The sequence below is a fragment of the Neophocaena asiaeorientalis genome, unplaced genomic scaffold, assembly GCF_003031525.2.
Source record: "Neophocaena asiaeorientalis asiaeorientalis breed wild unplaced genomic scaffold, Neophocaena_asiaeorientalis_V1.1 scaffold124, whole genome shotgun sequence".
Classification (NCBI taxonomy): Eukaryota; Metazoa; Chordata; class Mammalia; order Artiodactyla; family Phocoenidae; genus Neophocaena; species Neophocaena asiaeorientalis.
In genome coordinates this window covers 11,214,309-11,226,665 of record NW_020174135.1, presented here as the reverse complement: position 1 = coordinate 11,226,665, position 12,357 = coordinate 11,214,309, and the positions used below count along the sequence as shown (strand labels likewise).

Below are 12,357 nucleotides of genomic sequence, written 5' to 3'. Positions count from 1 at the left end.
AAAAATAAAGTAAATCACCATAATTAAATGATTTTAATGATGAATTTTATGTTCTTTTTTGTGTCTGGACATCCTTCTCTCTCTTTTATGGCTTAAATTCTTTCCCATTCTCATGAACCAACTTCTGCCCCATCACCTCAATCAATCACCTAATAATGACCTTCTTTTCTTTAAAAATCCAGTGGCTTTCTTTCAGTGTTTGTCTACTATCTTAAAGCTCGTGGAGCCTAGGATTCCTAACTTTTTAAAAACTTAGTAGACATTTTTAAAACAGTTTTAGTTTTATAGAAAAATTGAGCAGAAAGTACTGAGAATTCTCATATGCCCCCTCTTCCCTCCCATATATTTCCCCCATTATTATTATCTTACATTAGAGTGAGATATTTTTTAAAGTTGAAAAGTATTTTTATTGCAGATAGTTTCATATACAATGTCAGTGATGTTGGTTTCCATCCCCTCCCACGATGGAGCCACATTCCTATCTCATAAAAACATTCAAGTTACACGAAAGACGTTTTCATGTTTCTCTCTTTTTTAGTAACTGGGGGTTTGCTTTCGCTAGGTTTTCTATTTTAACCCACACTTCTTCTCATTCTTTCATTTTTAGCTTCTCTCTCAGTTTCTCTGCTTTAAACTGCTGGGTGCAGTCATCCAATAGTTTTTGGTTCATCTCCATGAAGAGTTTCAGCGTGTTGTATTGATATATCAAGCCACGTCTTGTCTTGTTCCAGTGGGTCTTTCAGTTGTGGTACAAGGATGGAAACATGACGGGCAGAATCTTTGCTGCATTGTCACTGATTAGACTCATGGTGTACTCGTTATTCCAGTAATATGGCACTTACTCTGCCACCTGGAAGTGGGGGCTAGAGACACACTTGGCTAAACGCTTCATGATCTTCACAAACGCTTGACAGTTCAATGACATCTAGAATCTCTTCTAATTCATTTAAGAACATTACTTCTTTTAGACTGTGAGTCTTTGGCCAGTGCTTGAGAAGTGCCATCACCACTGGTTCAGTGAGGGTGCTGTCCTTTTCTAAAAACTGAACTACACACTATGCCAGCTGAGGATGGTAAACGATCAGAGACTTCACTTTTTCCAAAGGTAATAACACCTTCAATCAGAAAATCTTGTGCTCTTCTTTCAGTGGTAAGGCAAATCCTTTTGTTTAATATTTTATTGAAGTATAGTTGATTTACAATGTTGTGTTAATTTCTGCTGTACAGCAAAGAGATTGTTATACACACATACACACACACACACACACACACACATATTCTTTTTCATATTCTTTTCCATCATGGTTTATCATAGGATAATGAATATAGTATCCTGTGCTATACAGTAAGACCTTGTTGTTTGTCCATCCTATTTATACTAGCTTGTATCTGCTAATCTCAAATTCCCAATCCTTCCTTACCCCACCCTCCATGCCCCTTGGCAACCACAAGTCATCCTCTATGTCTGCGAGTTGTTTCTGTTTAATAGATATGTTCATTTGTTGTTTCTGTTTAATAGATATGTCATTTGTGTTGTATTTTAGGTTTCATGTATAAGTGATATTATATGGTGTTTGTCTTTCTCTTTCTGACTTACTTTGCTTAGTATGATAATCTCTAGGTCTACCCGTGTTGATGCAAATGGCATTATTTCATTCTTTTTCATGGCTGAGTAATATTCCATTGGATATATGTACCACATCTTTATCCATTCATCTGTTGGTGGACATTTAGGTTGTTCCATGTCTTGGCTATTGTAAATAGTGCTGCTATGAACATAGAGGTGCATGTAACTTTTTGAATTATAGTTTTGTCTGGGTCTATGCCCAGGATTGGGATTGCTGGATTATATGGTAACTATTTTTAGTTTTACAAGGAGCCTCCATACTGTTCTCCACTGTGGCTGCACCAATTTACATTCTCACCAACAGTGTAAGAGGGTTCCCTTTTCTACACACCTTCTCCAACATTTATTACTTGTAGACTTTTTAATGGTGGCCATTCTGACTGGTATGAGATGGTACCTCATTGTAGTTTGGGTTTGTGTTTCTCTAATAATTAGTGGTGATGAGCATCTTTTCATGTGCCTATTTGCCATCTGTTTGTCTTCTTTGGAGGAATGTGTATTTAGGTATTCTGCACATTTTTCAATTGGGTGGTTTCTTTTTGTTATTGAGTTGTATGAGCTTTTTGTATATTTTGAAAATTAAGCCTTTGTCAGTTTCATCATTTGCAAATATTTTCTCCAAGTTCATATGTTGTTTTTTCGTTTTGTTTCTTTTTCTTGCTGTGCAAAATCTTATGTTCAATATTGATGAACCAATATTAAAACATTATTATTAACTAAAGTCTGTGGTTTACGCTTTGTGTTCTACAGTTCTATGGGTTTTGATATATATATTGTCATGTTTCTACCATTATAGTATTATACAGAATAGTTTGCCTAAAATATCCCTTCTATTCCACCTATTCCTCCCTGCCCACTGTCTCTGATAACCACCATTTACTCTCTGTTGCTATGAGTTTGACTTTTTTATATTCCACATGTAAGTAAGATCATGCAGTATTTGTCTTTCTGTGTCTGGCTTATTTCACTTAGCATAATGTCCTCAATCTCCATTCATGTTATTGCAAATGGCAGGATTTCCTTCTTTTTAAGACTGAATAATATTCCATTATAGGTATATACATATGTGTGTCTGTGTGTGTGTGTGTGTGTGTGTATGTATACACATACCTCCCATTTTCTTTATCCATTCATCTGTCAAGGGACACTTAGGTTATTTCCACATCTTGGGTACTGTGAATGATGCTGCAATGAATATGTGAATGCACGTATTTCTTTGAGATCGTGATTTTATTTTTCCTTTGAATATACCCTGAGAAGTAGTATTGCTGAATCATATGGTAGTTATAGTTTTAATTTTTTGAGGAACTTCCATACAGTTTGCCATAATGGCTGTACCAGTTTATAATCCCACCAGCAGTATATAAGGCTTCCCTTTTCTCCTCATCCTCAACATTTGCTATCTTTGATATTTTGATAAATATCCATCCTAAGAGATGTGAGGTGATATCTCATTGTGGTTATAATTTGCATTTCCCTGATGATTAGTGATAATGAGCATCTTTTTATATACCTGTTGGCCATCTGTATGCCCTCTTTAGAAAAATGTCTATTCAGGTCCTTTGCTCATTTTGTAATTGGGTTATTTGTTCTTTTGCCATTGAGTGTTATGAGTTCCTTTTATATTTTGGATATTAACGTCTTATTGTACATACAGTTTGTAAATATTTTCTCTCGTTCCTTTGGTTGCCTTTTTATTTTGTTGATTGTTTCCTGTGCAAAAACTTCTAGGCTTGATATAGTCCTACTTGTTTATTTTTGCTTCTGCTGCATGTGCTTTTATTGTCATTCAAAACAATCACTGCCAAGAACAATGTCAAGGAGACCTTGCCTCTTTTTTCTTCTAGGAGTTTTACAGTTTCAAGTCTTAGGCTTATCTCGTGAATCCATTTTGAGTTGATTTTTTTTATATGTTACCCTTCTTTTCTTTGCTCGAAATATAAGCATTCTACTCTTTATGTATATTTTGGCAACAACTGTATTCTGTAAATTCCCCACTTGTATTTGTGGCCCTGGTTTCTATTCATTTAATACAAATTCAGTCATAATTTTTGTATATTTGTAACATTGACAATAAAATTAGGTTTAAATTAACATTGAGCCAGCTATGTTTTCACAAGGCACCACAGTGGCTGAAAGCTAATGTGTTTTCTTTTATTTCTTTTTCTGTATTAGGTAAAATGTTTTTGTGAGAAAGTGCTTTTCAGTTCATGGGTGTTTATACTACTTTCTATTGCTCAACACACTTGTTTTAATCCTCTAGTCATGGTCTATATGATATAATATGCTAGTCCACCGGGCACAACTAGACTTGAAAAAAACAGTTTCATTCTAGGTGTGGCTCATATGAGCCTTTACTGCTGGACCTTTACAAAATCATCTCAGAATATCTGCTTAGTCAGTAAAGATAATTTGTCCTAGCATCTCAAAATTTGAAAAGTTATCAGGAAGAAGAACATATAGTGCATGAAAGTCATAATAATTTTGCCACCTGAAGGATACAGGTTAGAGGTAAACTTTATGATTTTAATAAGAACATGCAAGTTGTCCCATTTTTTTTTTCATAGAGCAATCTCCAGCTTTCTACATTTAATTACACTTGGCTTTGGAAGACCTCATAGAACTTCCGAAATGCTGTGCATCACACCTCTGTGGAACTTGAGGAAATGATTTTATTTTCCCTTTCTAGTTTTATTCCATTGGGGTAATAAAATAAAGACTTCAAATTTGAGATTTATGACTGCCTCTTTAAGCAGTGCTGGGACTTCTGTTGGTCTGACTTACTAGATTGAAAACTTTATAAAGGGCTATATTTTTTAAATGCATGATTGTAAGACTGTTGTACAATTACGTACACATGAAAGAAAAATGCAGAGCTAATAAGGATATCTGTGAAATGCATACTCCTAGAAACACCAATCCTCACAATATGGACAGAATTCTTTATTTTCCTCTAAACAGGGTTGATCACTGTTTTATAACCCTTATGGATAGCTGGCTTGTCCTAATTATCTTCTCAGTCCTGAAACATGTATTTCTCATATCGCAGGTATTCCATTTAATAACTACTGAAATAAATTTTATATAAATAGAATTTTCTCCAAATACCAGAAGACTTAGAAAAAATGGGAGAAATTATGCTGTTCCACAAAATATTTATGTAAAAGGAAACATTTGAAGGAAAGTATACTTAGTGCATTATCATGAAATGTAGAAATACAAAGTTGGAATGTTAAATTATTGCAGGGATTTGGAAGTAAGTCTGACATACTTTGTTTTAATTACGAGCCTCAATACTCACCACATAAGACCTCCCACTGTGTTGATCACATGATGGTCAACATTGTTATCAAATATTTTTTATTGCTAGGCAAGATATGAAATAGAATCTTGAAATTATCTAAATAATTCAGTGCACATAGACTCTAAATTCAAATATGTCAGGCCAAATAATACACTTTTGACATTTTATTCATTAAAGTATTTCTCAGTCTCAGCTGTACTCAATGATGAAATTAGCATAAATCATCACTTCTGACTTTTGTCTCAAGCCTTTTGAGAAAAGCAATTGAATAAAAAGGGAAATTGTTTTGCTAGATTCAAGTAAGTAATGTAAAATATTATTCTGACTCTCGTACATTTTCAGACACTTATGAGAGCGTGCAATGAAATAATAGATGTAAGATGCTTAGTCCTACAGTGATGCAAGGCAAATATGCAATATCTGTTTGAAAACATTATTGTTGTCAGTTTTAAGTGGAGCTCTCCTTCCTTTAGAATTCTAAATCATTCCATTAAAAATTAGAGACAATACATTGGAACACACATGAACTCCAATCTGTCTTTATAAAAACATCTCTATACTTGCCTTTTGATCTGCTGGAAGGGGTTTTCTGATATACTGTATATTGATTATCCATAAAACATGTTCAATATATTAATTTTCTCCTTCTTTTAATAAAGAGGTTATTTTCTACAGTTGATTTTAAATTTTAAATTGACCAGTAAATATAAATTTAGTTAGGATTTCATCTTTGCATAGAGAAGACTAGTCTTAAAATCTTCACAACTTAAAGTATTTTACATTTGTATAGGTACCAACCAAGATATGTTGCTTTATTATTAGTAATTCAGCTTGAGATCTCATAAATTCATAATTTCAGTTGGTAGTGTCTAAGAAATATTTATATTTTTTGTTAGTTTCAACTGATGATAGACTATAACAGAAATTAATAACATCACCAGAACTATTTACAAATATCAAAAATATTAACTAGGGCTTCCCTGGTGGCGCAGTGGTTGAGAGTCTGCCTGCCGATGCAGGGGACACGGGTTCGTGCCCTGGTCTGGGAAGATCCCACATGCCGTGGAGCGTCTGGGCCCGTGAGCCATGGCCGCTGAGCCTGCGCGTCCGGAGCCTGTGCTCCGCAACGGGAGAGGCCACAACAGTGAGAGGCCCACATACCGCAAAAACAAAAAAACAAAAACAAAAATATTATTTAGATAGAAATTATAGATATAGTCATGCTGCCAAATCATGTCACACAAATGCAAGGTAACGGTCAGCATATATATGTGAGGACATTCTTACAGCACTAATTCCATGTGTCTATGAGTGAAATCACTGCACACAAATATTCATATCAAAGGTAGTGTTTTACATTTGTAGCTGAGATATGTTAGTGCTGTTTCGTTTGGTGTGCTTTTCTATCTTACCTACCTGTATTATGATTTTGGGGGAGGGAGGAGGAGATATAAATGTTTACATTTATTGTGTTATATGATGGCATCTTGTTCTAAATGTGCAGCTCTTCCTCTCTCTCTAACCCTTATGTTTGAAATGCACTGTTGACAACAGCATTTTTCCTTCTCTTGCCTAAGAGGCTTGGGGACTAAAAACATGCAATTCCAAGTAAAGGATTAGGAGAGAAATGAAGTATTTTTGAGCTGAAGGGTATCATTAACTGAGGCACTGCTGAGATTGCAGCAGTTCAACACCACCATGTCAACCAAAAAAAAAAAAGTTTAAGATACTGTAAAGGAATCAGCCATTAAAGGAAAGATAAGAAATATCAGGAAAAATTCTGAAAAATGATATAACTATTCTGGTTGATAGTACAAATTGTGAATAAATCGTACACTGCAAGGGAAACATGAAAATAGGTTAGTATCTAGGACATTGTATGCCGAATTCCTAGAGAAAAAAAAGGTGATAAACATATTGTCCCTTGCGTTTCCTACAGCAGTAGAGAGAACTAATCTGTTGAAATTGTTGACTTCTATTGGACTCTAATAGGAATATGTTGTTTTCTGAAGGCTAGATTACTTATGTTTTAGAAATGTATTCTCTGTGGGTTTAGTCAATGTCTTCTTTTTTTTTAATCCCCAAATGATTGTACAGCAATGTCAAGCATGTCCACAGATTTGTTAGGTGATGCTGAAACCAAAACTTGCTCTCAGTTAATGATTGAAGTTATTAATTACTAATTAATTATGAATTTCCAGTATTGATATTTTCAACTTTCTAAATTATCACATAACCAAAGGTATTAATTTCAACTCAGAAAATTTGGAGAAAGAGTATAGAAAATCGATATTTTCCCTATTCAGGAAGGAGAAAGGGATAAGCAAGAGTCTCACAGGAAAGTGAGATGAAAATGCTGGAATAATTTCTATATCCAACAATTAGTAAACACGGTTAGAATTCCGTAATTTTATTTGTAATTGGATTAATTCCTATTATTTCATAAATGTCAGTACTTGTATATACACCCATGTATGAAAACTGAAATCCAAATGATGAACTTCCCACAGCATCTGCATAAGCATATTTTGCTGATTTCCCTCTCTTCTCCCCACCCTTAGACTCGAAACTCTTTGATGCTTCCTCTTTACCCCGTTCTTAAGCATTTGACACAGCCACCAAATGTCAATAGCTCATGTATATATTTTGAATAAAATGGAAACAAGAGCTGAAAATGTTCCCATGACTGCCACAGCTCATTATGACAGAGTTGTGAAGATGTACCTTTTTGACATAAATAGATGAAAGTTGAGTATGTGCCAGGGCTTGGTTTGAAGCCATACCTTCCTTCATTATTTCTTATTCTGGATAGGAAACTCCAAAAATTAAGCTTCTATAACGTGTCCTAAACTATTATCCTTCTCAAGTTATTCCAAAAATTTGAAGAGGAAGGAACACTTCGGAACTCCTTCTATGAGGCCAGCATCGCCCTGATACTAAAACCAGACAAAAATATCACAAAAAGAAAGATTACAGGCCAATATCACTGATGAACATAGATGCAAAAATCCTCAACAAAATATTAGCAAACCAAGTCTAACAATACATCGAAAGAATCATATAACATGATCAAGTGGATTTAACCCAGGGATGCAAGCATGGTTCAATACCTGCAAATCAATCAGTGTAGTACATCACATTAACAAATTGAAGAATAAAAAATGTATGTTCATCTCAATAGATGCAGAAAAAGCTTTTAACAAAATTCAACATCCATTTATGGTAGAAACTCTCCAGAAAGTGGGTATAGAGGGAACATACCTCAACATAATAAAGACCACTTATAACAAACCCACAGGTAATGTCGTACTCACTGGTGAAAACCTGAAAGCATCTCCTCTAAGATCAGGAACAAGATACGGATGCCCACTCTTGCCCATCTTATTCAGTATAGTATTGGAAGTCCTAGCCACAGCAACCAGAGAAGAAAAAGAAATAAAAAGGAATCCAAATTAGAAAGGAAGAAGTAAAACTGTCACTGTTTGCAGATGACATGCTATACATAGAAAATCCTAAGACAGCATCAGGAAAATACTACAGCTCATCAATGAATTCAGTGGTTTCAGGATGCAAAATTAATATACAGAAATCTGTTGAATTTCAATACACTAAAAAAAAACTATCAGAAAGAGAAATTAAAGAAACAATCTCATTTATAATCATACCAAAAAGAATAAAATGCCTAGGAATATACACCTACCTAAGGAGGTAAAATACCTGTACTCTGAAAACCATAAGATGCTAATGAAAGAAATTGAAGATGATATAAACTGATAGAAAGATACACCTTGTTCATGGTTTGAAAGAATTAATATTGTTAAAATGACCATACTACCCAAGGCAATCTAGATTCAATGCAATCCCTTTCAAAATACCAGTGACGTTTTTCACAGAACTAGAATAAATAATTTTAAAAGTTATACAATTTTAAAAGTTGTATAAACTAACACAACATTGTAAAACAACTATACTCCAATAAAAATTAATAAAAAATTTGTATAGAAACACAAAAAAACCTGAATAGCCAAAGCAATCTTAAGAAAGAACAGAGCTGGAGGTATCACACTACTTACTTTCAAATGATTTAGCAAGATGATTGATAAATTAGTGGCTGGCTGGCTGGCTGGATGGATGGCTGGATGGATGGCTGGATGGAAGGAGAGAGCAAATATGGAAACATGCATTTAATTGTTGAATCTAGTGGTGGGTACTTAGATTATTGTATAATTCTTTCCAATTTTTGGCATGCTGGAAAACTTTCAAAATTGTAAAGTAAATACTAAAGGAAAACGCAAAAAATGCTTTATATTGGCCTTATTAGTAGCAAATCCAAGACAGGGATTTTTGAGCAAGTGATATATATAAGGGAGTGCTCTTATGCAAAATCTTTGACAGAGTGAAGGAAAAATATATAGATTGATGCTAACAAACTTAAAGGTTAATGATTTTAAAGTGGCTATTTGTTTTTCCCATAAGAGAGTATAGGTAATGAATTAATAAAATAAAAACTAAAATTTTCTGATGAAACGATGACTTTTATAATTCCAGTTTTTGCTTGTGAGTAATCATTCTATTCAAGAAATTGTAATTCTTCAAACTGACTCCCCCCCCCTTTTAAAGTGTTATTATATCCAAATAAGATTGGCATTAAATGTTGGCTGGAACACTCAAAGCTCACATATAGGTAAAACAGTATCATTTGCCTGTTTGTAAAGCATCATATAGCACACACAAATCATACAATTCAGAACTGCATGAAGTATGCCACTGTTTGAGTATAACATGGCATTTTTCGAGTTGGGATTGTTAGATCATCTAGTAATAGTGGTTCTTGAAAATTGAGGGTCTCAGAGGTTAAATGAATTGCATAAAACCAGTCATTAGTCGTTAAGTCAGAGTTCAAATTCTGACTTTTGGACTACAGATCTCATCTAAATCTACTCTGCCACCCTTCATTCCCAAGTAGTTTGGATCTGGGTGGACCCTGAATTAATGAAATTCTCATTAGATCTTTCCCCCTCCCAGCTGCGAGAAATTAATTTGAGCTACTGGAATTGGCAGGGACAAATCTCTGTCCTTCCTATAAAAAGAAGATCAAGTTGATATTACATTTCTGGGCTTGAAATAAATCTAATAGTATAATAATAATCAGATTGAAAACAAATAAATGTTGTATTTAAATGATTGAATTTCACTAAGTTAGAAAGCTAAAACATAATCATTGCCAAATAAATCCTACAGCTTCCCTAAGAAAACTAAACATAAGAAAGCAACTTCATGCATGTTGAGGTTCTTCATAAGAATCACAGAAGGTGCTTGTTAGAAAAGCACCTCACTGCCCTCACCCATAAATATTAAGGTATTTTCAATATTAAGTGTACCACCTCAGAAGTTTAGTGATTTTTAAAAGTAACCTTATCAGATAATAACTTGAATAGTTCATACATATGGGTGAAGAAAAAAGAACATTCTCTCCAGCTGAACAGACATTTAGAGTGAGGAGGGTTGTTGGGAGGCAAAAGAACAATTGCTTGCCTAAAGAAAGGAAAAAGAGACTATCTAAATTCTTGGTCAAGCATAAAGAGTACTCTATCCCTGACTATAGAAAATATTTGTGTTAAAATAAGTCATTTTTGAAATTAAAGTATCCCACCTTTTCTGCATACGGTAATATATTATTTTCTATAAAATCTGTTGACTTACAGGAGATTCCCAAATACTCACAATTGGGAATCATTAGGGAGAAAGATGTGTGGTCAGTGGCTATAATTTATTGAAAAATATATATCAATAAACACACACACACTCCATATACATCCAACCCTCCAGAGCACCCTGAGGAGTAGGCATTATTAATCTTCATTTTATAGATGAGAAATCCGGGGCTCAGCATACTTAAGTAACTTGCTTGTGGTTACACAGCTAATAAATGCTAGTACTGAGTTAACAGAAAAACAGGTCTGCATGGTCCCACACTTATTCTTTTTTTCCCCCGTATTTGTCATTTTATTTTACTTTATTTTCATTGAAATATAGTTGTGTTAGTTTGGGTGTACAGCAAAGTGATTCAATTTTACATATATAAATATATATGTATTCTTTTTTTTATATTCTCTTTCATTATAGGCTATTACAAGATACTGAGTTCCCATGCTATACAGTAGGTCCTTGGTGGTTATCTATTTTATATATAGTAGTGTGTATATTTTAATCTCAAACTCCTAATTTATCTCCCCCCTCCCCACTACCCACTTTGGTAACCATAAGTTTGTTTGCTATGTCTGTGAGTCTATTTCTATTTTGTAAATAAGTTAATTTGTATCATAAGTGATATCATATGATATTTGCCTTTTTGTCTGGCTTAATTCATACTTATTCTTCACCATTATATGCTGTTCCCAGAGACAGAAACAGATGCCAAGAGGTAGAAACAGAGTCTCATTGTTGACCAAGAAATCCAGAAAACAATCCCAGACAGTCATAGAACCATATTACTGTTGAGGACCCAAATAATACCTTAAAATAAGACCCCTTTAAGTGGGATAACTTTAGTGAGTTTCTCTTCTTTGGAAAAAAAAAAAGTAAATAAAATAATTAAAATGAGGCATGCAAGTGGGAAAAACAGTTTTTCCATCAATGCCTTTCCATCATGGCTTTCTTTATTCATACTTATTCTTCACCATTATATGCTGTTCCCAGAGACAGAAACAGATGCCAAGAGGTAGAAACAGAGGCTCTGAGTCTCATTGTTGACCAAGAAATCCAGAAAACAATCCCAGACAGTCATAGAACCATATTACTGTTGAAGACCCAAATGATACCTTAAAATAAGACCCCTTTAAGTGGGATAACTTTAGTGAGTTTCTCTTCTTTGGAAAAAAAATAAGTAAATAAAATAATTAAAATGAGGCATGCAAGTAGGAAAAACTCTTTTTCCATCAATGCCTTTCCATCAAAGATACATGTAAACAAATAATTTCAATGCAATACTTCACATAGCAGAAATCAGTATTTTGGGATACAGAGAAGAGGAAAAATCAAAAGGCTGTATGTGACTGTCAAGGAATATTTTGAAAGGAGGTACCATTTCAGTTGGGTATACAAGTAAAGGTCGGAACTTGTTATTTGTAGGAAGGGGGAAGTCATTTTCTTGCTAATGCAAGGAAAATGATGTGCTCTATTGATATAATTAAGTACAAACGTTGTGCATGATTTGAGGACTCCTTCACCTTTACAAATCACTTAAGTGACCGTACATTTCTAGGGGCTTCCATAACTTCTGAACCATGAAACCTGAGTGATTAACAGTTTGAAAGAATTAATTTACATTTCCAAAGCGAGACAGAGGTTTTTATTTTCATTTGTCAACTTTCTCTATTAAAATGAACCCCAGGCTTTCAGAGATCACTTTCTGGTTTTGCCCTTT

At 34.1% G+C, this 12,357-nt stretch overlaps 1 pseudogene; it reads right to left on the bottom strand.

The window, feature by feature from the left end:
• Positions 1 to 517: 517 nt before the first annotated feature.
• The window catches only part of LOC112406128 (serine/threonine-protein phosphatase 2A 56 kDa regulatory subunit gamma isoform pseudogene), a 20,864-nt pseudogene continuing 9,024 nt past the window's right edge, over positions 518 to 12,357 (bottom strand).